The following is a 24,602-nucleotide window of genomic DNA, read 5'->3' on the forward strand; positions in this document are numbered from 1 at the left end:
GTTTAAAGTGTTAGGGCAATTCTGCTCAGCAGTAGGTTGTTTGCTTGCTATCAGTTTCTCTGTTTAGCGGGGGGCAAGGAACATGGGTGGAATCTACACACATATAAAAATGCTGTGAAAATGCTTTTTTAAAAAAACGTTTTGAAAAATATATTGAATTTGCCATACTTCACCATCACCATCTAGTGTCACATTTGTGTATCACACTTTAGGTAAAGGTAAAGGTAAAGGTAAAGGGACCCCTGATCATTAGGTCCAGTCGTGACCAACTCTGGGGTTGCGGCGCTCATCTCGCTTTATCGGCCGAGGGAGCCGGCGTGCAGCTTCCGGGTCATGTGGCCAGCATGACTAAGCTGCTTCTGGCGAACCAGAGCAGCGCACGGAAACGCCGTTTACCTTCCTGCTGGAGCAGTACCTATTTATCTACTTGCAGTTTGACGTGCTTTTGAACTGCTAGGTTGGCAGGAGCAGGGACCGAGCAACTGGAGCTCATCCCATCACGGGGATTCGAACTGCTGACCTTCTGATCGGCAAGTCCTAGGCTCTGTGGTTTAACCCACAGCGCCACCCGCATCCCTTTTGTATCGCACTTTACAACACCCTTAAAACATTTTATTTGCAGTTGTGTAGCTGAGTCCTGGGTGTGGAGAACCTCAGGCTCTGGGGCAAAATTTGGTCCTCAAGACTTCTCCATCTGGTCCTTAGGGCTTTTCATAGACCACATCCTCTCCCTAATCACACACACCATTGCCAACCGCACTTCTGCCTTGCATCCTCCTTGGGTGTTTTTGCTTGGCTGTGTTCTTAGACTCTGATGATGCCTCTTACTTGTCTGAATGGAAAATAGAATGTGTGTAGAAACCAGCCTATTTTTTCATGTCACAAAATGTATATATTCCGATTGATTGTATCAAAACCTCAGTTTTTTTTAAAAAAGAATAAAACAATAAAGTTATCAGTAAAGAACAGTTAAGCACAACTATTTAAAACATTCAAAAATGATTAAAATCACCAGTAAGCTGAAAATCAAGTTTAAAAGATAAGTCAACCTTCTACATGTCTGAATAGAGTAGGTGCCTTGCCTGATGTGAATAGGCAGGGAGTCCAAAGTATGGGTGATGTTACATTAAGATATCAGTTTCTTACAAGTACAGAATGTGTATTATGTTGCACTTATAAACAGTGCTAGTGTCACAGAATAAAGCAACCGTGGGGGCATATATGTGGGGTTTTTTTGAATTAATTTTTATTAAGTTTTCCATTTTTCCAATATTAAAGCATAACAAATAACATAATTCACAGTTCCGAAATTCCCCCATTTCCCCCATACTTCTCTCAACCTCCCTCTCTGGTTTATTTCAAAATCATATCATTTCCTGCATATTCAGTTTTTCACCCATTTTTTTTTTTTGGTACTTTTACTTGTAGATTATATAATTTTTGCTAATTGTAAATGATTATTCAAAACTTGCTAATGAGTCCAATTCTTTGCATTGATTCTTTATGTAGGCCGAAAATGGTTCCCATTCTTTCTTAAATGATTTTTTATCCTTATTTCGAAATCTTTCAGTTAGTTTTGCCATTTCGGCATATTCCATAGGTTTTTCTTGCCATTCTTCCTTGGCTGGTATTTTATCGTTTTCCCATCTTTGTGCCAGTAGCATCCTTGCCGCGGTTGTAGCAAACGTGGGGGCATATATGTGATAAGGCGACCTTGAACTGAGATTACTGAGAAGGTAGGTCTCTGAACTTACAGTACACAGGTAATATCTACATTCATTGCTCTCCTCCTTTTTGCCTCTGGCCCAACCAATGCTAGCAGGTGGCCCAGAAGGGAATGTGGCACTCAGGTTGAAAAAGCCCCCTCACCCCTGCTTTAGCAAAACAATTCATTGTTTACATGCACACACAGCAGACGCAGAGAAGTTGTAGTGCGGATTCACACATGCATTTAAACCACATTTAGGTGTTATAGATCCAACGTAGAGCAACACAGGAATGGAACTGCACGAAGCAGCCACACTCCTCTGTTGTCATCTGCAGACACAGGATGTCTACAGGCAGGGGCTCAATGCATATGAAAGCTTCTGTGCTCCCCAGAACCCCAACCATCCTTGGTCCATACAAAGGCTTTCAGCAAATACATGCAACTTCAGGTTTTATGCTATACATGGATTTCTGGGGGCAGGGCTACTCAATGCACTTGGTGGCAAGGGCATGGCTGCTCAGCTCAGCCATCCTCTCCTCCAGTGGTGAACCTGAACAGGACTATATTTTACTCATTTTTAAAATCAAGTATGTATACTTGATGACTTCCAATTGAAAGGTGAAATAGATAGGACCTGTGTATTTAAACTCAGAACTCTAGAGTAGCAACATTCACTTGACTGATCATTTTTTAAATTGAACATCTAAAAATGTGCAATCAGTGCAGATAATAATAATATTATTATTATTTATACCCCACCTATCTGATTGGGTTTCCCCAGACACTCTGGGCGGCTTCCAACAGATTATTAAAAATACAATAAAACATCAAATATCAAAAACTTCCGTAAACAGGGCTGCCTTCAGATGTCTTCTAAAAGTCAGATAGTTGTTTATTTCCTTGACATTTGATGGGAGGGCATTCCACAGGGTGGGCGCCACTACAGAGAAGGCCCTCTGCCTAGTTCCCTGTAACCTCACTTCTTGCAGTTAGGGAACTGCCAGAAGGCCCTTGGAGCCGGACCTCAGTGTCTGGGCTGAACGATGGGAGAAAGCTGCATGACATCAAGCAATACCATTGATACATCTCACAGTATCTGCACTAATGGGCAGCAGTTGTCCAGGATTTCAAACAGGGGACATTCCTAGTCGTACTTGGAGTTGCTAGGGATTGAACTCGGGACCTTCTGCATGAATCTATCACCAAGCTATGACCCTTCCCCAAAAATCAGGATGCCGTTTTTCCTCTTTTTTTATTTGAAAAAAATATTATTTCTTATACAGGTATTTCCAAAAATGTGTAGATGTCCAGCATGGTCTGCTAAGAAGTATGCACACCCTTCATTTATACCCAGGAAGGAGATACATCTTCTAAAATGATGCCTGGTGCTAAAAAACACAAGGCGGAGGTCATATGAAATCAAACCAAGTGAGCGTTGTGCTTCCAAACAGCCCTTTTGACTCAGGCCCATATTAGTTGAATTAGCTGACCAATGAATTGATTCATTGACTAAATTTTGCATGATCCATTGATTAAGATTGTTCAACCAGGGGACTGTCTTACAGACTTTCTACTACGACACAGAACACAGGTGGGGGAACCTGTGGCTGAGGAGCTACAGATGGTCCTGAGCTCATTTTATGTTGCCCCTAAATGCCTTCTGCAACTGGGGCCAGGATAGTTGGTTAATTCAGTTTGTACCTCAGTTTGGAGCTTGTGTCTCTAAGCACAGTTTCATGTGTGAGACTTGAACTGACTTGTACGTATGCCAACTGGTTTGTCACACAGATGCAAGGCCCACATTGCCTGCATTTAGGGATAGGGGAGAGGTTGGATTTAGTTCTCATTTAAAGGCAAACTTATCTCATTTTTCCTTTCCAAAACATTAAGCACAAGCTGAAACAGAGCTAGCCTTCAGAAATCGCAAATCTATGGCTGTTGCAATTGACTTTTCCAGCAAAGCAACATGTACAAAAATGCACACACTTGGTTAATGTATGCATGAAAATGCTTATATTATTAAAAAATAATATATAAAAATTATATTAGGGAAAATGGCATACAAAAATGTGTGTATTAGGGGAAATCCACACTAAAATGCTGATGAATTTTCATGGGGACTTAAAATTCTTTTTTGCATACTGATGTAGAAATGTGGAGAAGTGAAATTGAGACAGAAAAGAATGAGAAACTGAGAGAAACTGAAATTGACAGATTTGACGGTTCCTTCCTAGAATGCAACTTCAGTTTCGTTTGCATCTTCTGTCCTCCTGCAAAACAAACACACCCCACAAGTGCTGTAAGAAAAGTTGTGAGACACATTAGTATCTCACATGAAAAGGGTCTACAGTCCTCCCTTGTGCTTGAAGAATGCACCTCTTTGTCAGGCAGAAACTGGGCACATGTTATTATTGTATTAAGCCAGCCTGATAAAAGCTATCATATAATCTACACCACCCACCTAGCAGGAAAACATGGAAAAATTCAGCAACATTTTAAAGAAACAATTATAATCATGCACACACCGTTGATAAGAAAGGAGACAAAGTTTGAATTTGGGAAGCGGAAACCTCCCCAAAACAAAGTATATCACAGGTACAGCTCACCTGGGAAAGATCACAGTGCCCAGAGGTTTTAACTGGAGTCATAAATTGCCTTAACAAACATACATCATTAGTCATTTCTGATGGGATACTGAAACATGAGATATATTTAATAGGCTGCAATCCTATATTCACTTACTTGGGAGTAGGAATGTCAGAGAATTCTGACAACAAACAGAAATGGCTGATGTTTGCTTATTTGTCCCATATCCAGAATGGAAATAAATCCAGTGAATATTATATTGTCGTTGCTTTCCGTCCACAAATGATACATGACATTCACATTGCATTTCCATTGCATTGAAATAATGGGGGTGGAATCACATAATGCAAGGGTACCAGATTTGTTTCAATGAATCCAGGGACACTTTTCAACTTCAGTAGGAATGGTAGGATTTTGTCAGGCGACTGATTTGTAAATCCAGGGACTGTCCCCGGAAAACGGGGACGTCTGGTAACCTTATTAATGACAATATGATTTGCACAATTTACATGAATTACATCATTTTGCCACAGCTGACAGCAATAATGTAGTTTTGGGTGGAAGATGAACTGCAGTGGATCAGAAACAGTGCTGCATATGAGAGATAACAGTGCCTCTTTACATCCCTACCTGGCCCACTGAAGTCATTGAGACTTTCTTCTGAGCAGACATGTATAGGATTTTGCTGTAAGGCAGTGATAGCCACCAACCTAGATGACTTTAAAAGAGGATTAGACAAATTTATGGAAGAGGTTATCAATGGCTGCTAGCTGAGATGGTTACGCTCTGCCTCCATGGACAGAGGCAGTAATGCTTCTGAATACCAGTTGCTGGAAATCACAGGAGGGGAGAGGGTTATTGTGCTTGGGTCTGGCATGCCAGTTGTGTACAGGCATTTGGTTGGCTCTGTGAGAGCAGGATTAGGTCATCGGCCTAATCCAGCAGCCTTTCCTTGCATTCTTACTTGCAACTCTAAAATTGACTCTGACCAGTTGACTGAAGATTTAAAAGTTGAAGCACAAGCATAAATCTTCCACCTAGTTTTAACTTAGGTCCATATATTGCAGGCATCTTTTCCTCCTTGGGGAACACCAGGTTGAGTGGGCGACATTCTGAATGTGGAAAAATACATGTACTCAGAAAGGTTGAAGAAGTCTCTTTCTCCCTTCACAGAACGTCTCCACCAGATTGCAACCTATTTATTTAGCTGCTTTAGGTTAAAAAAAAGGCATATATATATATATATATATATATATATATATATATATATATGCCTTTTTTAACCTAAAGCAGCTTGACTGAGTGTCATGAGTTTCACAAATAGATTGGTTCTAAGGGCTGTTTAGCAAATTATGGGGAGCAAACCTGCATTTGCTATTCAGGGGTAAACTAGATTCAGGCTTTGGAGATTTGGGATCAGGTTTCATATCTCTAAACTGGATTGGGATCACCATGCTGCAGGAAGGGTTAAACCGTCTCCCTTCCATTTTCTCCAGTGTATTTTATTACTTGACTCACCTGACTCAGGCTGTAATGAGTCTTATTGGGGAGAAACATATGGGTTTATAGATGTGTTCCCTAACAGGGCAAAGTAGCAGGTTTGTGGGGTGTGCTAGCAAAGGGTGATTTGCACTGAGTCAACCCTTGCATTGGGTTAACCATTGCTTTGCAATTCAGTCCCAATCTAATTTGCTCTTTGCTCAACTGCTTCTAAAGGGAATTTAAAGAGATGGGATATATAATAATTGTTCTCCATGATCATCTTGATTGGCACTGTACCAGTGAAGCCTGGGTTTCTGTCAAGCATATCTATATGAAACGGGTGTTTGTCACATCTGAATGCCACATTTTAAGGAACCGCATTTAAAATAATCTTAAGTGTACACCTTAAATGTGCAATAAGTGAAGAAGCCCTAAATTAAGCGTGAACAATGTCAGATATACATACTGGATATCAAAGACTAGTGAGTTTTACACACACACACACACACACACACACACACACAAGCCCATGTTGCAATTTTCTGATCTGTTCCACCCATCCACAGCCAGGCTCCCCAAGCGAATAAAAGATTTCTTCAAAATCAACACTACATGGGAGCCACAAGAACAAGTTTTCCTTTGTTGTGAATGCTATAGCATTATTTGCTGTAGTTTTTTTTTTTTAAATATACATTCTAAATTAGGTCTGTGAAGGCATGCTTCATCTTTAATTCATCACTCTCAGCTGAAAGAGATTAGCAATGTCTAGCACGCACCCCCTAGTTTGGTGCTGACCTCATCAAGTATGGCCTGAAATTAATTAGCCTCATTCATTCCAAATGGGGAGAAAAAGGATAATGGAGCAGTATTTTTAAAGATGACCACCACAAATTGCAGGGAGTGTGTTTAAAAGTATAACACCCCCTTCTCAAACACATACATTGTTTCAAAACCATCTAAGCTAACAAACTTCCTAGCTCTTGCAATGTTATGCTGAAATTAGCAAGAGATCAAGATAGGAGGGCCCGGTTATATTTAGGAAGTTCGTTTACTTGCAACAAATAAGCTGAGTACCTGGAATAAATGGACCGAGATGCAGTTCTGTTTTGGCTGAACTAAACACATTAGTGTATGTGCTGTTGGCAGATGAATGTGTATAGAGCTACGTGATGCATCCTTCAGATGTAGTTGGACTACAACTCTCATAATCCCCGAGTCAGACAATTGGTCTATCTATCTCCAGTACTGTCTACACGGACTGGCAGGGGCTCTCCAGGGTTTCAGGCAAGGGACACTCCCTGCCCTACTGGGGGATGCCAGCGGTTGAACCTTGGACCTTCTGCACATAAAGCAGATATTCTGCCAGTGAAACAGGGTCCGTTGTTCACCTATTACATCTTTGGAAATTCCTCTACATTGTCACAGGAAATGGTTTTCATGACATGAAACAGCAATTCTAACTTGCAAAGGGCGAAGGGACTGTGTAGGAATTAGCCAGGAATATTGAACAATTGCAAGCATTATCATATGAAGGTGTTATTGAATACTCCTGGGTCTCTCTCCCCCCCCCCCCATTTTGGTAAAAGGATGTAGAAAGTCCTCATATTTCTCTCTCTCTCTCTCTCTGCTGTAGCAAAGCCGTAGAAAATTATCAGCAAGAAATGAAAGCTGTCTCTTCCATCTTTGGTTTAATTAACACAGGTATTCCAATTGAACTCCATTTATCAAGCGATCATGGATTAAACAGTAACTCAGGGCTGACAATGAAAATGTTACCAGGAGGGCGGTGAAGAATAGATTGAAGAAAACCAAGTGAGTGACTTTGCCATTGTGGGCAAGAACGAGCTTGTGTAAATATTAGCTAGGAAACATGGTTCTTTTATTCAGATGGAGGGATTGTTTTGTTTTTGCAGCCCGGAAAAGTTGGTTTGCCAGTCGATGCATCTATTCATTAACACTATGAATTGTGACTGGTTTTGTTTCTTCAAACCCACCAATCTTTTTAATATACCAGTTTCTCAGCTAAAACCCATAGATGTTTTTAGTGGAGTTCCTGAATAGGAAGAGGCAGCAATGCTTTGGAGGCATAGAGGGGAGAAGATTGCTCTTGTGCTCAGCTCTTGGCTTGTGAGTTTCCTACAGGCTTCTGGTTGGCTACTATGACAACAGGTTGTTGAGCTGGGCTCAAAGTCTAGTAAATGGCACAGCCTGAATTTACTGCTATGTGACTGAATTCCACCCAAATATATTGGCAGCCTGGAAGCATCCTTCATCCTTTTGGGTTCTTCCCCCTCCCTAAAGGCATTTTGACACCCACACATTTTGAGGTGTGGTGTAGTGGTTAAGAGCGGTAGACACGTAATCTGGGGAACCGGGTTCGCGTCTCCGCTCCTCCACATGCAGCTGCTGAGTGACCTTGGGCTAGTCACACTTCTCTGAAGTCTCTCAGCCCCAGTCACCTCACAGAGTGTTTCTTGTGGGGGAGGAAGGGAAAAGAGAATGTTAGCCGCTTTGAGACTCCTTTGGGTAGTGATAAAGCGGGATATCAAATCCAAACTCTTCTTCTCTTCTTCTCCTCAGCCTGTTGTTACCTCCCTCTTACAACAGGGATATTATAAGGCATCATTTTCCTTCCACCTGGTATATGTCACATGTAGCAGTGTTTCCATTCTGCTGCATTTCGTCTTCCACTAAAAACGATGTTGTTTTTCTTGTTGGCAAAATCCAGCCATAGGAACTAGTGAGATGAATAGCATATGTTTCAGCATAAGCTGAACTGTAGCAGAAAGGAAAAGGCTCTGGTTGTGACAAACACAGGATGGGACTGAAATCATTGCCTCCTTACATCCCTTCTGGGCTTCAGGGAAGGCCTAAGCAGGCCACGTGTGGCCTGCAGACTGCTCACCTGCGAGCTAGACAAAGGAGCCCCCTAATAATGAGTAAAGGCATTTCAACAACAACAACGTCAAAGTTAGTAGAAGGAATAAGACCAAAGAGCGTGTTGATGTTGATTGTTCCTCAGTTTACAGGGGTATCCCCTAAGCACACATTGCAGTAAAATAAACACCTGCCAGCCATATAGAGAAGCAAACCAAGCCTTTCCCTTTCTTCCTTCCAGTCGTCTTTTTATAAATATATATAAAGGAAACGGAATCTATAATTGTAGATGCTTATCTGCAACAGCTGTCTCTGAAGGAAAACACTAGAAAAATGGCTGCTGGGATGATGTCGCCAGTGCAGTAGGACACTTAAGGGCCAAAAATGTGTTCTTGATAATTAAAAAAAAAAAAAAGTAGCGACATAACATACTCCCCCCTCTGCCCAAATGCATTCCCTGTTCTGAATTACCTGAGCTCACTCATATCTCCTTCAGGAGGCATATCTGCTGAGCACAACAGCCTTAGGAGGGCATCTAGCCATGGAGTTATAATTAGTGAGGCTTGTTCATAATGGCTTCAGAGGGTAGGGGAGCAGTGGTGCAGACCAGGCCTGGGGGCTCTTTCTTTCTTTCTTTCTTTCTTTCTTTCTTTCTTTCTTTTCATTGCCTTGCTGGGGGGGGGGGAGATATTGTGTACATGTGATGCTACTACCTCTCACACCAGTCAAATTGGAGTAGGAGGGTTTGAAAGGAACATAAGAGAGAGAGAGAGAGAGAGAGAGAGAGAGAGAGAGAGAGAGAGAATAGCTTGGACCACTGACCATTTACCAAATGATAGGGGTGGGGAACAGAAACACAGATTCATACATGGTGGAGGCTTTTCAGTCTGAGGGCCACACTGCTTTCTGAGCAACCTTCCAGGGGCCACACATGCCAGTGGTTGGCAGGGCTAGAGGCAAAGGGAGGGAGAGCAATTAATGCAAAATTTGCACAGTAGGTTAGTTTTGACACTCCCTTCTGTATCCTCCATCCAGGAAGCACAAGGCATTTACTCCAATTCAAGGACACATTCCAGAAGCAGGGCCAGTAGGAGGTGTGGTCTAGGAGAGTGTTGAGGGCCCGGTAGAGAGGCTTGTTGAAAGATGCTGCACCAGAGCATTGTGGGAAATTTAAACTGGTGACTTGCCTTTGTCAACTGTGGCTCTGTCACCGGTGACCTACTGATACTGGAAGGAGTCAACTAGAGGGTATGTTGTTCAGGGCCCTCTCAAGCCTAGAGTAGAGGCATCCCAGCTTGAAGGGTTGGGTTTAGGATGCCCCTGTCTCCTACTTTACAGAGGACAGCCCTCTGTTTGAAGGAGTCCTCTATTTAAAGGGCTGTCTGGTCTAAAACTAGCTTAAAGCATACCCTCCAACATTTCTCAGATGAAAATAGAGATGTCCCATTCCATAATGATAATTTTACTATTTATACCCCACACATCTCATTGGGTTGCCCCAGCACTCTGGGCAGCTTCCAACATATATAAAAACATAAAAATACGTTAAACAGTAAAAAAACCCCTTCCCTATACAGGATTGCCTTCAGATGGTTCAGGGGTTGGATAACTCCATACCCTCCAACATTTCTCCAATCAAAATAGGGACATCCTAAGGAAAAGCGGGACATTCCAGGATCCAGTCAGAAACTGGGACAGCTTCTCTAAATAAGGGACATCCCTGGAAAACAGGGACACTTGGAGGGTTTGGCTTAAAGGCAAAGAGCTATAAGAAGGGAGGGCAGACAACAGAAAGCTTCAGGCCCTCAAACTGAACAAGTGCACTAGTCATGTTGGTGCAGTATTCCCCACTAGGGTGAGATACACTGCAGCTTTCAGTAGATAGCAATTATTTCTATTTTTGCATCTATTACTAGACATATGTAAATTGTATGCAAATATGTGTGCTTTATTCAGTCCTCTCTTTTTTTTGGGGGGGGGGAGGGGCATTGCATTTCCTCTTCTTATGGCAACCCCTAGCGGTCCCTCTAGTTGCCCTACAAGGCTTGAGTGGCGTGTGGAAGAGGAGAGAGGGAAGGAGAATCTAGGGGACTTCCAAGAGAATAGTGGTGGGGACAACTTGGTCTCTGTGAGACCATGCCCATAACTTGGACCTTCTCATATCAGGAACACTCAAATTGTTTTTTTCCCCCTTTAAAAATTTGTTTTTAATTAAAAAAAAATTACGTTGATGCATGTGTTTTAATCGATGCTGCGAGCTGCCTTGGGACCTGCCCTTGTGAGAAAGGCGGGATCTAAAATAAGTATATAATATTCTGCATGCAAAGCACCTGCTCTTCCACTGAGATACAGCCTTTGATTCATGGAGGAGAGGCTACAAAATAAGCTACTGAGAGGCTACCTTCAGGTTCAGAGGCCTCTGAATGCCATTTGCTAGGGAGCAACAATAGGAGGTGATTCAGTGATAGAGCACCTTATTTGGCCCCACGTTCAACCCCCTGCACATCTCAGATAGGCCTGGGAAAGGTGCCCTGCCTGAATCCCTGGAGAACTCTTGCTAGTCAGTGTGGACAATACTGAACTAGATGGCTCAATGGTCTGATTCAGTATAAAGCAGCTTCTTATGTTCCAATGATTCGAAGCAGAATATGGCTGGCCCCAGTGGAAAAGAAGATACAGTGGTACCTCAGGTTAAGTACTTAATTCGTTCCGGAGGTCCGTTCTTAACATGAAACTGTTCTTAACCTGAAGCACCACTTTAGCTAATGGGGCCTCCTGCTGCTGCTGCTCCGCTGGTGCACGATTTCTGTTCTCATCCTGAAGCAAAGTTCTTAACCTGAGGTACTATTTCTGGGTTAGCGGAGTCTGTAACCCGAAGCGTATGTAACCCGAGGTACCACTGTACTGGATTAGATTAACTTCACAAAGTTCAAGAGGGAAAACACAAGGGTCAAACTATTTGAGTGAATCTTCAGAATTTTTCTTTTTTTGGGTGGAGAGCAGACAGGGAGTGGCAGGAATGAGAGAACATTCCCATAAACATTGTTTTCCTTGGAAACCGTGCAGTTTGATATGAAATCCAAACCTGATAAAATCCCAGTCAATATTAGCAATGCTAATGACATGTCCCCTCATTCCTATTTTCAAATGTTGGATTTCATCTATACATAGTTAAAAGCTAGTAGCCAAACAAAGAAAAAGTGGGGGGTGGGGTGGGTGGGTAAGCACTGGGGAATCGAAGCCCATTTGAAAGAGAGAGAGACAGACATACAGACAGAGAGAGAGAGAGAGAGAGAGAGAAGGGTGGGGGGAAATCTACATTTTAATGAAAATATTTTCAAGCCATTTCAAATAAGAGTCCAAGAGAAATAATTACAAAAGTTGGGAAAGAAAGAGCATTAGCTTTGATAGCTTTCTCCTCTGTGAAGCAATTAAAACGAGCCATTTTTCAAATACTAAGCAGAAAATTACTAATGGACGGACTCAGAAAAGCTTTCATTTCAATCTCATGTCCTTTATTCTTCTAAAAAAAGAAAGAGGGGGGAATAAGGTGGTTTTCAGATAGATTACTACATAAAGGAGTCACTCGCTCGATGTCATAAAAACTATGGCAGCGTAGAATGACGGAGATTAACATCCAGATTTAAATCACGCAACAGTCCAGTTAATAGCGACATCTAATTAAAGAATGCATTATAAGTCTGTAATGTTGATTTGATGGAGAAAACCTCAACTTTGGAGTTTTCCATCGTAATGTACTGTTCATATAGCAGCAGATGTCCAAGTAAGACGATTCAGTTCCTCATTCCTACCACAATTATCAGTTTCCTGGGCTACCTTTAGTAAAAAAGTCAGACCCAGGGACAATCCAGGCAAAGCCTTGGTTCTAAAACCAGTGTCTTGGATCTCTTTGCTGTGCTATTTGGCTAATTCTGCCTAAGGCCTTGAGAAGCAAAGAATGGTTATTTAGTCTTTGCTCCCTGAGACCTTGGAGACATCCAAAATACAGCCTGATAATCTCCTGGATCAGTTTGGATGGATAGATAACAGGCGTAGCATACCTCTCAACTGTCCTGCTTTGAACGGGACATCCCAGAATTACAGGAGACATTCCAGCTTCTGACTGGATCCTGGGATGTCCTGTTTTGACTCCTGTGAGAGCTCAGCCTTGAAAGATGCACATTTTGTGGTGTTGTGCTCTTGCACGAGTCATGTGACGCACATGGGAGCACGACCACGAAGGATAAGCATCCCAGTTTTCCTCTGCTGCAAGTTGGAGAATATGGTGTGGTGATAGCTTACAACTGTTGGGGTTTGGTTTGCTCCAGGGATTCATAGCAGCTCTTGAATATGTTGGGAAAGTGCTGATCTGGGTGTTGGGTCAGGCTGAATGCTTAAAAAGGCTGGCTGAACTATGGTCCATTTTATTTATTTATTTTGTCAGTAATGATGACATCACAGAACGCTGCATCCATCATATCGGCTTCACTATGCTGAAGCTAAGGTTACTTTGGGTCTCAAGTCTCCATGGATGGGAGACTACCTATGGACCTCTCCCATGTATACCACTTTGAGGTCATAGGATCATAGAACTGTAGAGGTCTGATGAACAAAAATGGGATAGGAACATAGGATCACACAAAATTGCTTTATAGTAAGGTAGAACATTGTTCCATCAACAATACCGACTTATAGCAGCTCTCCAGGGTTTCAGGAACAGGGACTCTCCCAGCTCTACCTGGGGATGCTGGGGATTAAACCTGGGACCTTCTGTATGCTATGGTCCTTGTTGCAGTAGAAGGTGGCCTTCTACTGTGTGAGACCATTGGCTGATCTAGAATAGTATAGAGGAAAGGCCACCTATTAGGCATGATGTTCAAAGCACTGAATCAAAGCATGCCACTTTGCATACTACTGAATACTGGGGATTAGAGAAAGGCAAAGAGGGATGTCGTTGGACCACAACTCCAATCAGACACAGCCAGCCTGGCCAGTGGTCAAGGAGAGTGAGTGCTTTCTTTCAGCATCATATGGAGGGTAGCCCCCTTGGTCACCCTTGTACTAAGTAGTATCTGACTGGTCATTGTGAGAATCAGAAGGCTGTTCTGGATTGACTTTGCACAAGAATGTTTTGTGTTCTTATTGAAACAGAGCTTCTTCTTCTCTCATTTGGTCAGCTATTTAAACTGCTCTGAATTGGAGTCTTCCTGTTCCTGGGCTGGTTCCCATACTCCTCTGTGTGCCACCTGACTGAAAAGCATATGGAATAAGGCATGATAACTCAGTTCTATTCCTGACCCAGTGGCACCTCCCCAAATACAGTGACTGCTTGCAGATTCAATCCACATCTTTTCTCCATGAGGACTAGATCATTGTCTTTGCTTTTGAAGGAAAGCAGGTCGTTCTACACCTTTACATCTTTGTGTGTGTGTGTAGAAAGGTAGCATGCACAACAGCAAACTGGGATTTGTAATTTCATTATTGATCTACCAAATCCCAGGGAGTGTGCTGCCAAAATCTAGGAAGTCTGAAACCTCCAAATAACACCAATGACCTTAGGAGGAACATGCCAGGAAGGCATTTTAGCATTGGCTAGAAGAGCATATTAAAATACAAGGCATTCGCTGTAGTAAAAACAGGGTACCTCATTCCAGCTGTCTATATATATTCCTTTCCAGCACTAAATCTGTCCAGGGACCTTTCAGAAATACTGCATTAAGCCTCATGCCTTCGCTTAGTGAATAGAAATGTGAAAAGGATGGAGATAAAAATCAGAGGGACACACAATAGCGAATGTTCTATGATTTAATCACCATTACAGCTTAAAACAGCACAGTCGACATTCACCCTTGGTAAGTCAGGGATAAATCTCTGTCTATGGCTGCCTGGAAGAGTGACGGCATGGTAACACCAGGTCCGTTGACAAAGCAGACCCCCAGAGGCGGTGCAAGGAAAGAGTTGAAGGGCACTGGAAGCTGTCTGTTTCAAGAACTGCTGTTTACTAGCAGAGAGCCCAGTCACTGCAGTGGCTGCTGTACCGGCCTGGTGTATCTGCCCAGAATCTTTGGCCAGTTGCATCAGAATATCTTGGCTCCATCGCCCACATGCAGTTGCCACAGGTGCACACACAGAGGCACCTATCTTCCTGTTGAGCAGAGGGTGTACAATATACAACTCCATCATAGTGTTGGGCCAGACAGAGAGGTTTCTCTGGCCAGTGCAGCCTGTGCAACAGGCATCAAAAGTGCTTTGTCCCAGCTTGGCTATGTATGCTAGTTGTTGAATGTTTGCTCTATGCCATTGACTGTCCTGCCTCTGGATCATCAAGTCAAAAGCTGGAAGGGCACAGAGGAAGACTTGGTGGGCTGCTTAGGTCTGTAGTCTGGAGGTTCCCTGGCTCTGGTCTACCCTGAATGGTAGATGCTCCTCAGTGTTTTAAACAGGGGCCTTCCCATCCCTACATGGAGATGTCAGGTATTGAACCTGGAACTTTCTGTATGCAAAGCACACACTCTATAGACTGTTGGTTCATAGTTCACCATTGCTCATTGTTCACATAGCTCTATCAGCACGTAGTGATTTATATAGCGACATAGGTAAAGGTAAAGGGACTCCTGACCATTAGGTCCACTCGTGACCGACTCTGGGGCTGCGGCACTCAACTCGCTTTACTGGCCGAGGGAGCCGGTGTACTGCTTCTGGGTCATGTGGCCAGCATGACTAAGCCGCTTCTGGCGAACCAGAGCAGCGCATGGAAACGCCGTTTACCTTCCCGCGGGAGTGGTACCTATTTATCTACTTGCACTTTGACATACTTTCAAACTGCTAGGTTGGCAGGAGCAGGGGCCGAGCAATGGGAGCTCACCCCATCGCGGGGATTCGAACCGCCGACCTTCTGACCAGCAAGCCCTAGGCTCTGTGGTTTAACCCACAGCGCCACCCGGGTCCCATATATATAGCAACCTAAGCAACAACAAAAAGGCTTAAATTTTGGCAGTTGCAAGGGGAAGAGGAAAGAAGGAAGGAAAAAAAGGGAGAGGCTTTAAAAGAGGATTAGACAAATTCATGGAGAATAAGGCTTTCCATGGATATTAGGCACATTGGCTATGCTCTACCTCCATTGATGAAGGCAGTATGCCTCTGCATACCAGTTTCTGGAAATTGCAGGAGGGGAGAATCCTGTTGCTCTCAGGTCCTGCTTCTGGTCTTTCAGTATGCACTTGCTTGGCCCTTGTGAGAACAGGGTGTTGGATTAAATGGGCCTTCAGTCTGATCTGGCAGTAAAGCTCTTCTTATGTACTGCAACTGGGGATGGAGTATGCATTTAAAGCTGAATGCTCACAATCCACACATATGAACTGAAACACAGCTATCTTTTGAAATCCACACAGCTCTCAATTTTGCAATGCAGTTCTCCTGCCAAGTCATAGTACAGCGGTACCTTGGTACCCAAACAGCTTGGCTCCCGAACAAATTGGCTCTGAAACGCCGCAAACCTGGAAGTAAGTGTTCTGGTTTGCGAATGTTTTTCGGAAACTGGACGTCTGATGTGGCTTTCCCTTGAGTGCAGGAAGCTCCTGCAGCCAATCAGAAGCCGTGCCTTGGTTTTCAAATGGTTTTGGGAGTCAAATGGACTCCCGGAATGGATTAAGTTCGAGAACCAAGATATCACCGTATTAAGGTAAGGAGTGCCTATATTAGTGAAAATAACATATAAAAATGCATTCTGTTGGGGGAAATAAAAAGTATTAGGAAAAACATGTTCCATAAAAATGTGTCCATTAGGCAAAATGTCATATGAAAAAATATATAGTGAGAAAAATTCACATTAAAATGCTCATGAATTTTCGTAATTTAAAAACAATTGCTAGCTAATGTGGAGAACTGAACTAAAGACTGGAAAAATGAGAATCTGAGAGAAACCAAGAGAAGCAGATTTGCCCATCCTCAAATAAAACCCCCATGGGGAGGCAGATTCAAGGAATAGGAAACTGCCTTATGCTGAATCAGTCCATCAGTCCACCTGCCTTTGAATACCAGATTCTGGGGATCACCAATAGGGAGAGGGCTGTTGTGCTAATTCCTTCCCTTTTGGTTTCCCAGAGGCATATGATTGGCCACTGTGGGGAATAGGAAGCTGTACTATATGGGCCTTTGGCCTGATCCAGCAGGCAATGTGCAAGCTTATGTATTACATTGAGCTTTGCAAAAGACCTGCATATATCTGAAACAAAACTGAGGAAGGGGAGAGGGGAAATCTTAACATGCTGAGGAAGACTGGTTTGGTTTTTAGAAAGCTGCCCCATGCATTTGGGGCTTGTTTCTCTCTTTAAAGGGCACAATTCTTTTGCAGCTTCTTCGACAGAGAACAGATCAACATTCTTCACTGAGGTTCTGGCAAGGACAATGCTGTTAGTTCACCAAAACAGCAGAAGCAGTGGCAAAAGTCTTCTTGAACTGTATCGCTTTGGACTGCAAGCGGAGCGGGAGTCTGATTTTTGAATGGCCCCTTGCACTTAAATTCCACCCCCCCAAGCGATAAACTTGCATGTCCCATTATGACTTCTGAAGCCACTTCTCAGAGGAGGAAAACCAAAACAAATCACTGCTTGTCTGCATCCCCAGACCTGGAATTTTTGTCTGGCGAGATGGATAGAAAAACAAATTTCAAAAACCCCAGCCTTAAGAAAGTTCAGTGGCTACGGACTTCAGACGTGCATGTTGAGGAACATCAGAGGCACAATTCATACCTTGGAGCACTTTTCCATTATCAAATGGGATTCCCACTCCAGCAACTTGAAAACATGCACATCTCCTTGGAGAATTTCCTCAAAGATGCGGTGCGCATGGCCTGAAGAGCTCGTATTTCTAATCCTCTTCAGAATGGTTTTATTTTTTAGGGGGGAGGGGTGGTGGAAATGAAAAACAGCAGCTCATACTAGAAAGGAGATGGAGAGGAAGGCAAAGAATCCTTGGCTGGAGAGCTGAGAAAGTGTGGCAGAAGTCAAACAATCTTGTATGAGATGAAAGCGGTTACAGACAGCAGAAATGGTGTTTCCTCCGGGGGGAAGCGACACTGCAAATTCGTTGTTCAAAGTTCTCATGTTTCATCCTAACAAATTCCATTACATTAGGAAGATTAGAAAAAAAAAAAGCATTCTGTTTCCTTGGGCTGTGAAAATGTAAGCAAAATAAATTCAATGAGGAAGGGGGGAAGGAAGGGGGGGAAGAGATGTGATATTTTCCTTCTCAGTATTAGAAGGACCCCAATATTTGCACCTAGTGCAGCAAAGAAATGGGGGACATGGGATTGCATAAGGAAGCCAGGAATGTTTTGAAGTCCGTGTTCTCTGTAGACCACATTTTACATGAACAAGAATGAAATGGAGAGACATGGGCAGGATTATGAGTTACTGTTGAAAGATTATTATTCTGAACAATTGGTCTTATTTTTGGAAAGGTTTTCAAGCAAAAAGGAAAAGGGGAAAAACAAAACAAAACAAAAACAAAAACAAAAACCCAAAGGCATGTGTTAATGCCGCTGGGGGCAGAATTCTGAGTATTTTGTCACTAGTCACATTTTTAGGGAACATTTTCAAGAATGCACATCTCTTTTTTGTAATGATTTTTTGGGGCACCATTTGCAACAAACAAACAAACAAACAAACAAACAAACTCAACACCCCACATTCATCTGTATTCCCCACATTTGTTTTTGCCCCCAAATGACTTCATCTGCCACATAACTAAGTCCCATTGGCTTTGTGGCACAGTGACATTCTCTTTACCCTGTGTTCCCTGATTGGTTGGAATCACTTATATGACTTATCCAAGAAGATGAAAGATGCAGCAATGAGAGGGGAAATAGCCACAAAGCAACAGCCAGGGGAAATGGCCACAACAAAGAGGATAAAAAGATGTGGCTTCTTTTTTGGGGGGGAAAGGCATCATAGTATGTCTGCAAAATAATTGTATAGAATACAAAATCATTGTGCAGAAACTGTAGAATATTCGGCACACTCTTGTACTACGAACACACAACATGCTTGGCAATTAACTGATCGGATAACAAAATCCATCATGCAAGTGATTGTGCGGATATTCACTGGCAGTTCGATTGGAGCTGGAAAGCACTTAGAGTGGGCATTGCAGTGGTACTGAGAGGTCAGAAAGAGATGGAATCAAGTGGTGTTCACTGAAGGCTGGCCAGTGAGGAATCTGATCTGTTGGCTCTAGACAAGGGGAGGGTCCAAACATCAGTGGCAAATCATGCAGATAGTCCTAAGACTAGATCTCTGGCCTCTCCCACTTTTAAAGAGTCTCAAGTGGTAGAGTTGAGGAAGACCTCTCTCTGCTTGAAATCCTGGAGAGCTGCAGCTGCTCAACAAAATACTGGCCTAGATGGACCAGGACAGTTCCATGTAAGGGACTTCTGGCATCCCTGATTTCACTCATACATTAGTTGGAAAGCACTTTCTTTAAAATGTTCATATAGCCAAGAAGATGCAAGAGTGCCCAGTTTTAGACTTCTGTCCCAGATCCTTGAATCCAACACACAATGACTATAGCTGCAATAACTCTCCCCCTGACTCAGCTGTCCGCAGCACACTCAGCATCGTAATCATGCAAATTAAATACAAATTTTAAAAATTGCCCCCATTAAAATGATCTATTAATGTTGTAAGGCTCCAGCACTTATGGAGAACGGTTCTAATTGCCTGATCTTGCCATTGGCACATCTTAAAAGACCTGGCAGATCTTGAAGATATTTACACCTCTGGGATTAATTTCATTGTAAGGAATTAACTTTTGGCAAATCTTGGCTGCTGCCACTAGGAGGGGAAAAAAAAGGTTGCTAACATCTGCTTTTTAGAACTGTTATATTGCTGGAGAAAATGAAAAGCAGTGTGCAAATTGCCCAAATAAAAAAGTAAGAATGTGCCACTTCCCTCACACATATACCACTTAAAAAAATTTAGTTGAATTGCAACCAAAAAAACTAGCTGGTTAGACCAAATCAGTCTGTAAAATTCAGCCTCACCTCCTCTCTCACTGCAGCTGATCTGCAAACATGCCAATGGCTTCTGTGACATCACAGCTTTTCAGCCAATCAGTGTGAAAGAACCAAATCCAGAGTCATAGCTTGGCATGCGTCCTTTGATTAAGCACTGGGACCACTAACTTTCTATAAATTATTTCTGCAAAACTGCAACCAACAGAGAAGTGGCCATAGCTCAATGGTAGCACACATGCTTTTCACCCTAAATACCCCAGGTCAAGTCTCCAGATGGCACAGGTAACATTCCCTGGAGAGGTGCTGCAAGTCAGCGAAGACAATGTTGAGCTGGCATAACATTGAGCCACTACAGTGTAGTGACTAAGAAGCTGGGTTATGAAAGATGAAGACCCTGATTCAAGTCTTGCCTCTGCCACAAACACTCTCAGAAGCTCCTCTCTCTTGGTCTCTGACACCTCCACCCACCATTTGTAATGTGTGCTGGAGGGAGATAATACGGACTTTACATGCGACAGTGGTGGGGAGCCTGTGGGCCTCCAGATATTGAGTGGACTCCAACTCCCATCAGTCTAACCCAATTATGCACCTGCAGGCTGGCTGGTTCCTTATCACTGTCTGAAGAGGCAAGGATTACAAGAAGACCATGCATAGGAAGTGCTGCACCGATGCTAAATCTTACTGTTATCAAGCTCGATCAAGCACCCATAACCTTTCCCAGCCTGGGGGCCATTTTCACTTCTAGGCAAACTTTTTTTTTTAACTGGGGGGTGGGGCCAGAAACAAATGTGAGGGGAATAACAGGTGTTATGGGTATATCTGTTCAGCAAGTTAATTTCTACACACACAGTCACACACTGCCCTCCGTCCAGGCAAGCAAGAGGCATGATTAGACTTCAGTGGCACATTCCAGCCAAGCCGAAAATGCTCAAGAAGAGTGTTGCGGTGGAAAGGGGTGTGGCCTGGGGTGATTCTTGGGGGCCAGGGAGAGAGGTCTGGAGGGCCACATTCAGTCTCTAGTCATGAGGTTCCCTGTCCTTGAGGTAGATGGAACAATGGGCAGATATAGTATGTCTGCTTCCTAAGATCACATATCCTACAAAAAGGCCTCATTTATTTATTTAGCTCGGACCAGCAAGAAAACTGCATTGCAAAGCCTGCTGCCCTGCTGCCCTCCTCCAGCACCTGACTTGCCCGTCCTGATTTGCAGCATAGCTTGCTGCTCCTAGCGTGATTTCCTCCCCCTTCCTGCCCCCTGAGCAGAAACTGGAGCAAAGTTTAGCAGAAATGCATGTCATTGAATGGAGCTGAAAAGAAGGAAGAGGCAAGTGATAAGATCAGAGCCTGCAGCGCCTTGTTTATGAGAACATCCTCTGTGTAATATATGTCTGGACTAGGTGAAAGGATGGTGTCACCCCCAACATATTTTAAATGCTGCGACTGTCAGGCAAAAAGACAATGATGTACCAGTTTATACAAAACACGCACACACAAAAATATGGCACGCAGCAAGGAGAGTTTTCACAATTGAGGCTCCTGCTTCTGTGAAGTTTGCAGTGCAGAACTTAAAAACCAAGATGGCATTGGTTAAAATGTTTATTTGTGTTACAAATGGCCAGTCTCTTTGCTTTTCCTTCTGTGTGAAACAACACTTCGAGACTGGTGAAAAGGTGACTTCATATGTGAAAACACCTTTATAGGGTCAGAACCTCACCATACTTTTAAAGCACTATTATACCACCTGAACAACCATGGCTTCTCCCAGAGAATCCTGTGACCTGTAGTTTGTTAAGAGTTGTTTAGAGATGCCTATTCCCCTCACAGAACTACAATTCTCTGAGTTCACAGGGGAGAAGGGTTGATTTTTAACCCACTGTGAAAACTGTAACTTTGTGTGGGGAATAAGGGTCTCCTAACAACCCATAACAACCCTTAACAAACAGTTGCCATGTGCATTTTAATTTGCTGTCCTTGTCTGCTCAGTGCAGACAATGGAAGATTTTTCTCCACATCTCACCACTCTTCAGAACTCCCTAGCAAGGCTGGTGCCAGCAACCAGCATCTTCTGGTAATTTCCAGTCCCAGCAGTCAGGCCCCTGACAAGGCTTTTCTTGCCTTTTCCTCAATTGCCCCACCCCCTGACCAGGAAGATGTGTCATGTAGCCAGATTTAGCCACCCTTATAACTTCCTGAACCTATGTGCCTATTGCTGGCCACTCAGAACTGCTTTGAGCCAGGTAAGCCAAACCAGACCCACTGACAACCTCAGCCGAGTTTCTGGAAACTACAGGAGGGATGGTGACTATGCTCTCATGCTCAGTTCCTGCTTGTGGATTTCCTAAAGACATCTGGTTGGCCACTGTGAGAACAGGATGTTGGACTAGATGAGCTACTAGCCTGATCCAGCAGACTCTTTTGACATTGTTATGATGGGTGCTGCCAGATGATGCCAGGGCCCTCTCAAATCTCCCCCCTCTAGGGTTTTCTCTTGGAGGCCCATCTCATGCAGGAAGAACTGCCAGTTTAGCTAATGCAAAGTTCTTTGAAGGATGTGTTTTCAATTTCCAGGTCTCCCTTCAACCCTTTCCTCCAAAAATAAAAGAACAGGATTCCTGGAGCAGAGCATAGGGTCTCTGAGTGGAAGCCTACACCCTCACTGGCTTAATTTAAAGACCCACAGCAAGGCTCCCTGCCTCTTTCAGGAAGATCTTTGCTTTACTCTTAGTAAAGTCACCACACAAAGCAGCCCATTACTTATGCATTCTCTCTCCCTGTCCCCCCCCCCCCCGCATCGCCTCGTTCCCCATACACAAGAAGGTGAAAATAATAGAATAAACATCATATACTTCATTATGATATCGGTTTACACTTCTAGCGCGCACAGAAAGAGGCCATTTCATCAAGCTAATTGCCTGAAAGTAAAAGAGAGGGAACTTTGGCTATTAGTCTATTATGGGGCTTTTTTCTTAATCACAAATAGGGGGCTGTGGATCCCCAGGGAGGATGTGTATTTCTAATTTACAATTGAACCACAGATCCAAGCAATCAATCTTGGGCAGCACTTTTACAGTATAATTGCTGCAACATCACAAATAAGAGAGAGTCAACGCCGAGTTTCAGCTTAGAGGTAGAGGATATTTACTAGGCATTGGTTTAGGATGGGGAGGGGGGGAACAGAGAGTCACACACACACACACAGACTCCACAGCCATGAATATGCAATGAGGGCTCATTAGTGCCCTTGTGTTGCCATGACGAATGGCATTATCCCCAGACCGGTGCGGCCTAAACATGAATTTTATAACGACCCATTTATCATGACTTGTCATGGGCTTCTTTACTGTATCTTCCAGTAGCTTCTGTACCTTTCTTCACGTTGACATCAGAATTCTCCCTCCGCTCTTCCACCGTTGACTTGATTATGGGCTCCTAGTTCTCTTTAAACAGTGAATGCTTATATAAAAATACATGCAAGGTCAGCAAGATGCTTCTGCAATGGTAGAACTCATGGAACAGGTGGTCTCTGGGTCAGGAGGAGAGGTGTGCTTGTCCGGAGTTGTGGCAGGGTGGGTCAAAGATCCATTACTATTTCTGCAGCAGGGTCCTTGTCTCAAGCTTGCAAGAGCTGCCCAATCATCATGAAAGGAGAGGGCTTTAGCGACTGAGAATTAGTCTTCTCACCCTTTGTGCTGATTGGAGCCAATCAGAGTGAAAGGAGGTGAGTCAGCCACTGAGGACTGGCGCCCAGCATCATTCTGAAGAATGAAAGAACACTGAGGGAAGAGCACTAGAATCCAACAGTGAAGTTGGATGGTGGGAAATTCAGGCCTGACAAAAAGGACCTCTTGATATAGAGCATAGTGAAATTATGGCATTTGCCATCAAAGCCCTGCCAGTGCTGGCCAGAGGTTAGGACTGCAGCCTAATAGGATCTATGGCGAGTAGTAATAATTTATGAAATGGCAGCTTTAAGATGGCAGCTGCTTTCCTACCACTTTTCTCCAGGGTTGCTCCATTGGCAACTCCAAGGTGTTGATCAGAGGAAAGAAAACTAAACACATAAATAAGAAGAAGAGAGAGGAAGTAAACAAGAAACTGTCCATGGGACATTCCAACTTCAGGCTTGGAAGCAAACGGAAGAGGTTTAGAGCAAACAATTTGCTATAGAATGTTATGTAAGATTTTAGATTCCTGGGACAGTAAGATAAAGAAAGAATTTAGTCTCAATAGCCTTCTGGTAAAACTTGCCAGCCAGCTATGCACAGCTTGATATGCTAGTGTTCTCTCTTTCCTCACCCCCTAAAAAAGGTTGCAATCTCCCCTTGCATATTTTGTTTCACCCTTTTCCTTAACAAACAGGATGGAGCAGGCAAACTATATCCCTGTTTGCTCCACGCTGGGTCCTTGCAAACTGCTCTTAAAAAAATAATAAAAATTCACATGATTTCAGCTGTCCAATTTGAGAGAAGTTAACACTTTGCTAATTACAACCCGACTTAAAATAAGCAAGGCAAGCCCTCTTTGCCTTCTCTGCCACTGCTGTCTTTACTGACATCTTCAGTCATTAATGAGTTAATAAGAATCTCGGCCTCATCTGGGGAAAGATAAGGCTAGAAAGAAAGAAGAGCATTGTACACATAATGACAGGTTCCCTGTTGCCTCCTAAGATGCCATGGGTCAGCCATGTTAAGAATGTGTGTGTCCAATCATCTGCTGATGTTTATCAGAGGGGCCTGGAGCGCAACCTGACACAGGGCAGTTGGGGAGTTACAATGAATAAAGAATGGCTCCCCTGGCTTGTTGGCGGCTGTGTGAGAGCGCGAGGGGAGGGCGAAGAGGGGTGAGCTATATATACTAAAACACGATGACATGAGCAATCAGTAAAGCAATTACAAGACAAGTTATTGGATGAAGATGGCGCAAGGCTTCTGGGGC

General features: G+C 43.4%; 1 long non-coding RNA gene across 7 annotated transcripts in view; it reads left to right on the forward strand.

The window, feature by feature from the left end:
• LOC310663881 overlaps positions 1 to 24,602 on the forward strand; it is a 67,347-nt gene that overhangs the window by 29,355 nt on the left and 13,390 nt on the right. For 2 of the 7 annotated variants that reach the window (XR_014504620.1, XR_014504622.1), the window contains one exon: positions 7,478 to 7,588. The exons of 1 other annotated variant lie outside the window; for it this stretch is intronic. This is a non-coding gene — a long non-coding RNA (uncharacterized lncRNA). Of the gene's footprint in view, positions 1 to 7,409; positions 7,589 to 17,006; positions 20,249 to 24,602 lie in introns of those variants that run through there. 4 more of the 7 variants (XR_014504623.1, XR_014504624.1, XR_014504621.1 and 1 more) reach the window with 4 other exon arrangements.

This window comes from Podarcis tiliguerta, assembly GCF_965153285.1.
Source record: "Podarcis tiliguerta genome assembly, chromosome: 14".
Classification (NCBI taxonomy): Eukaryota; Metazoa; Chordata; class Lepidosauria; order Squamata; family Lacertidae; genus Podarcis; species Podarcis tiliguerta.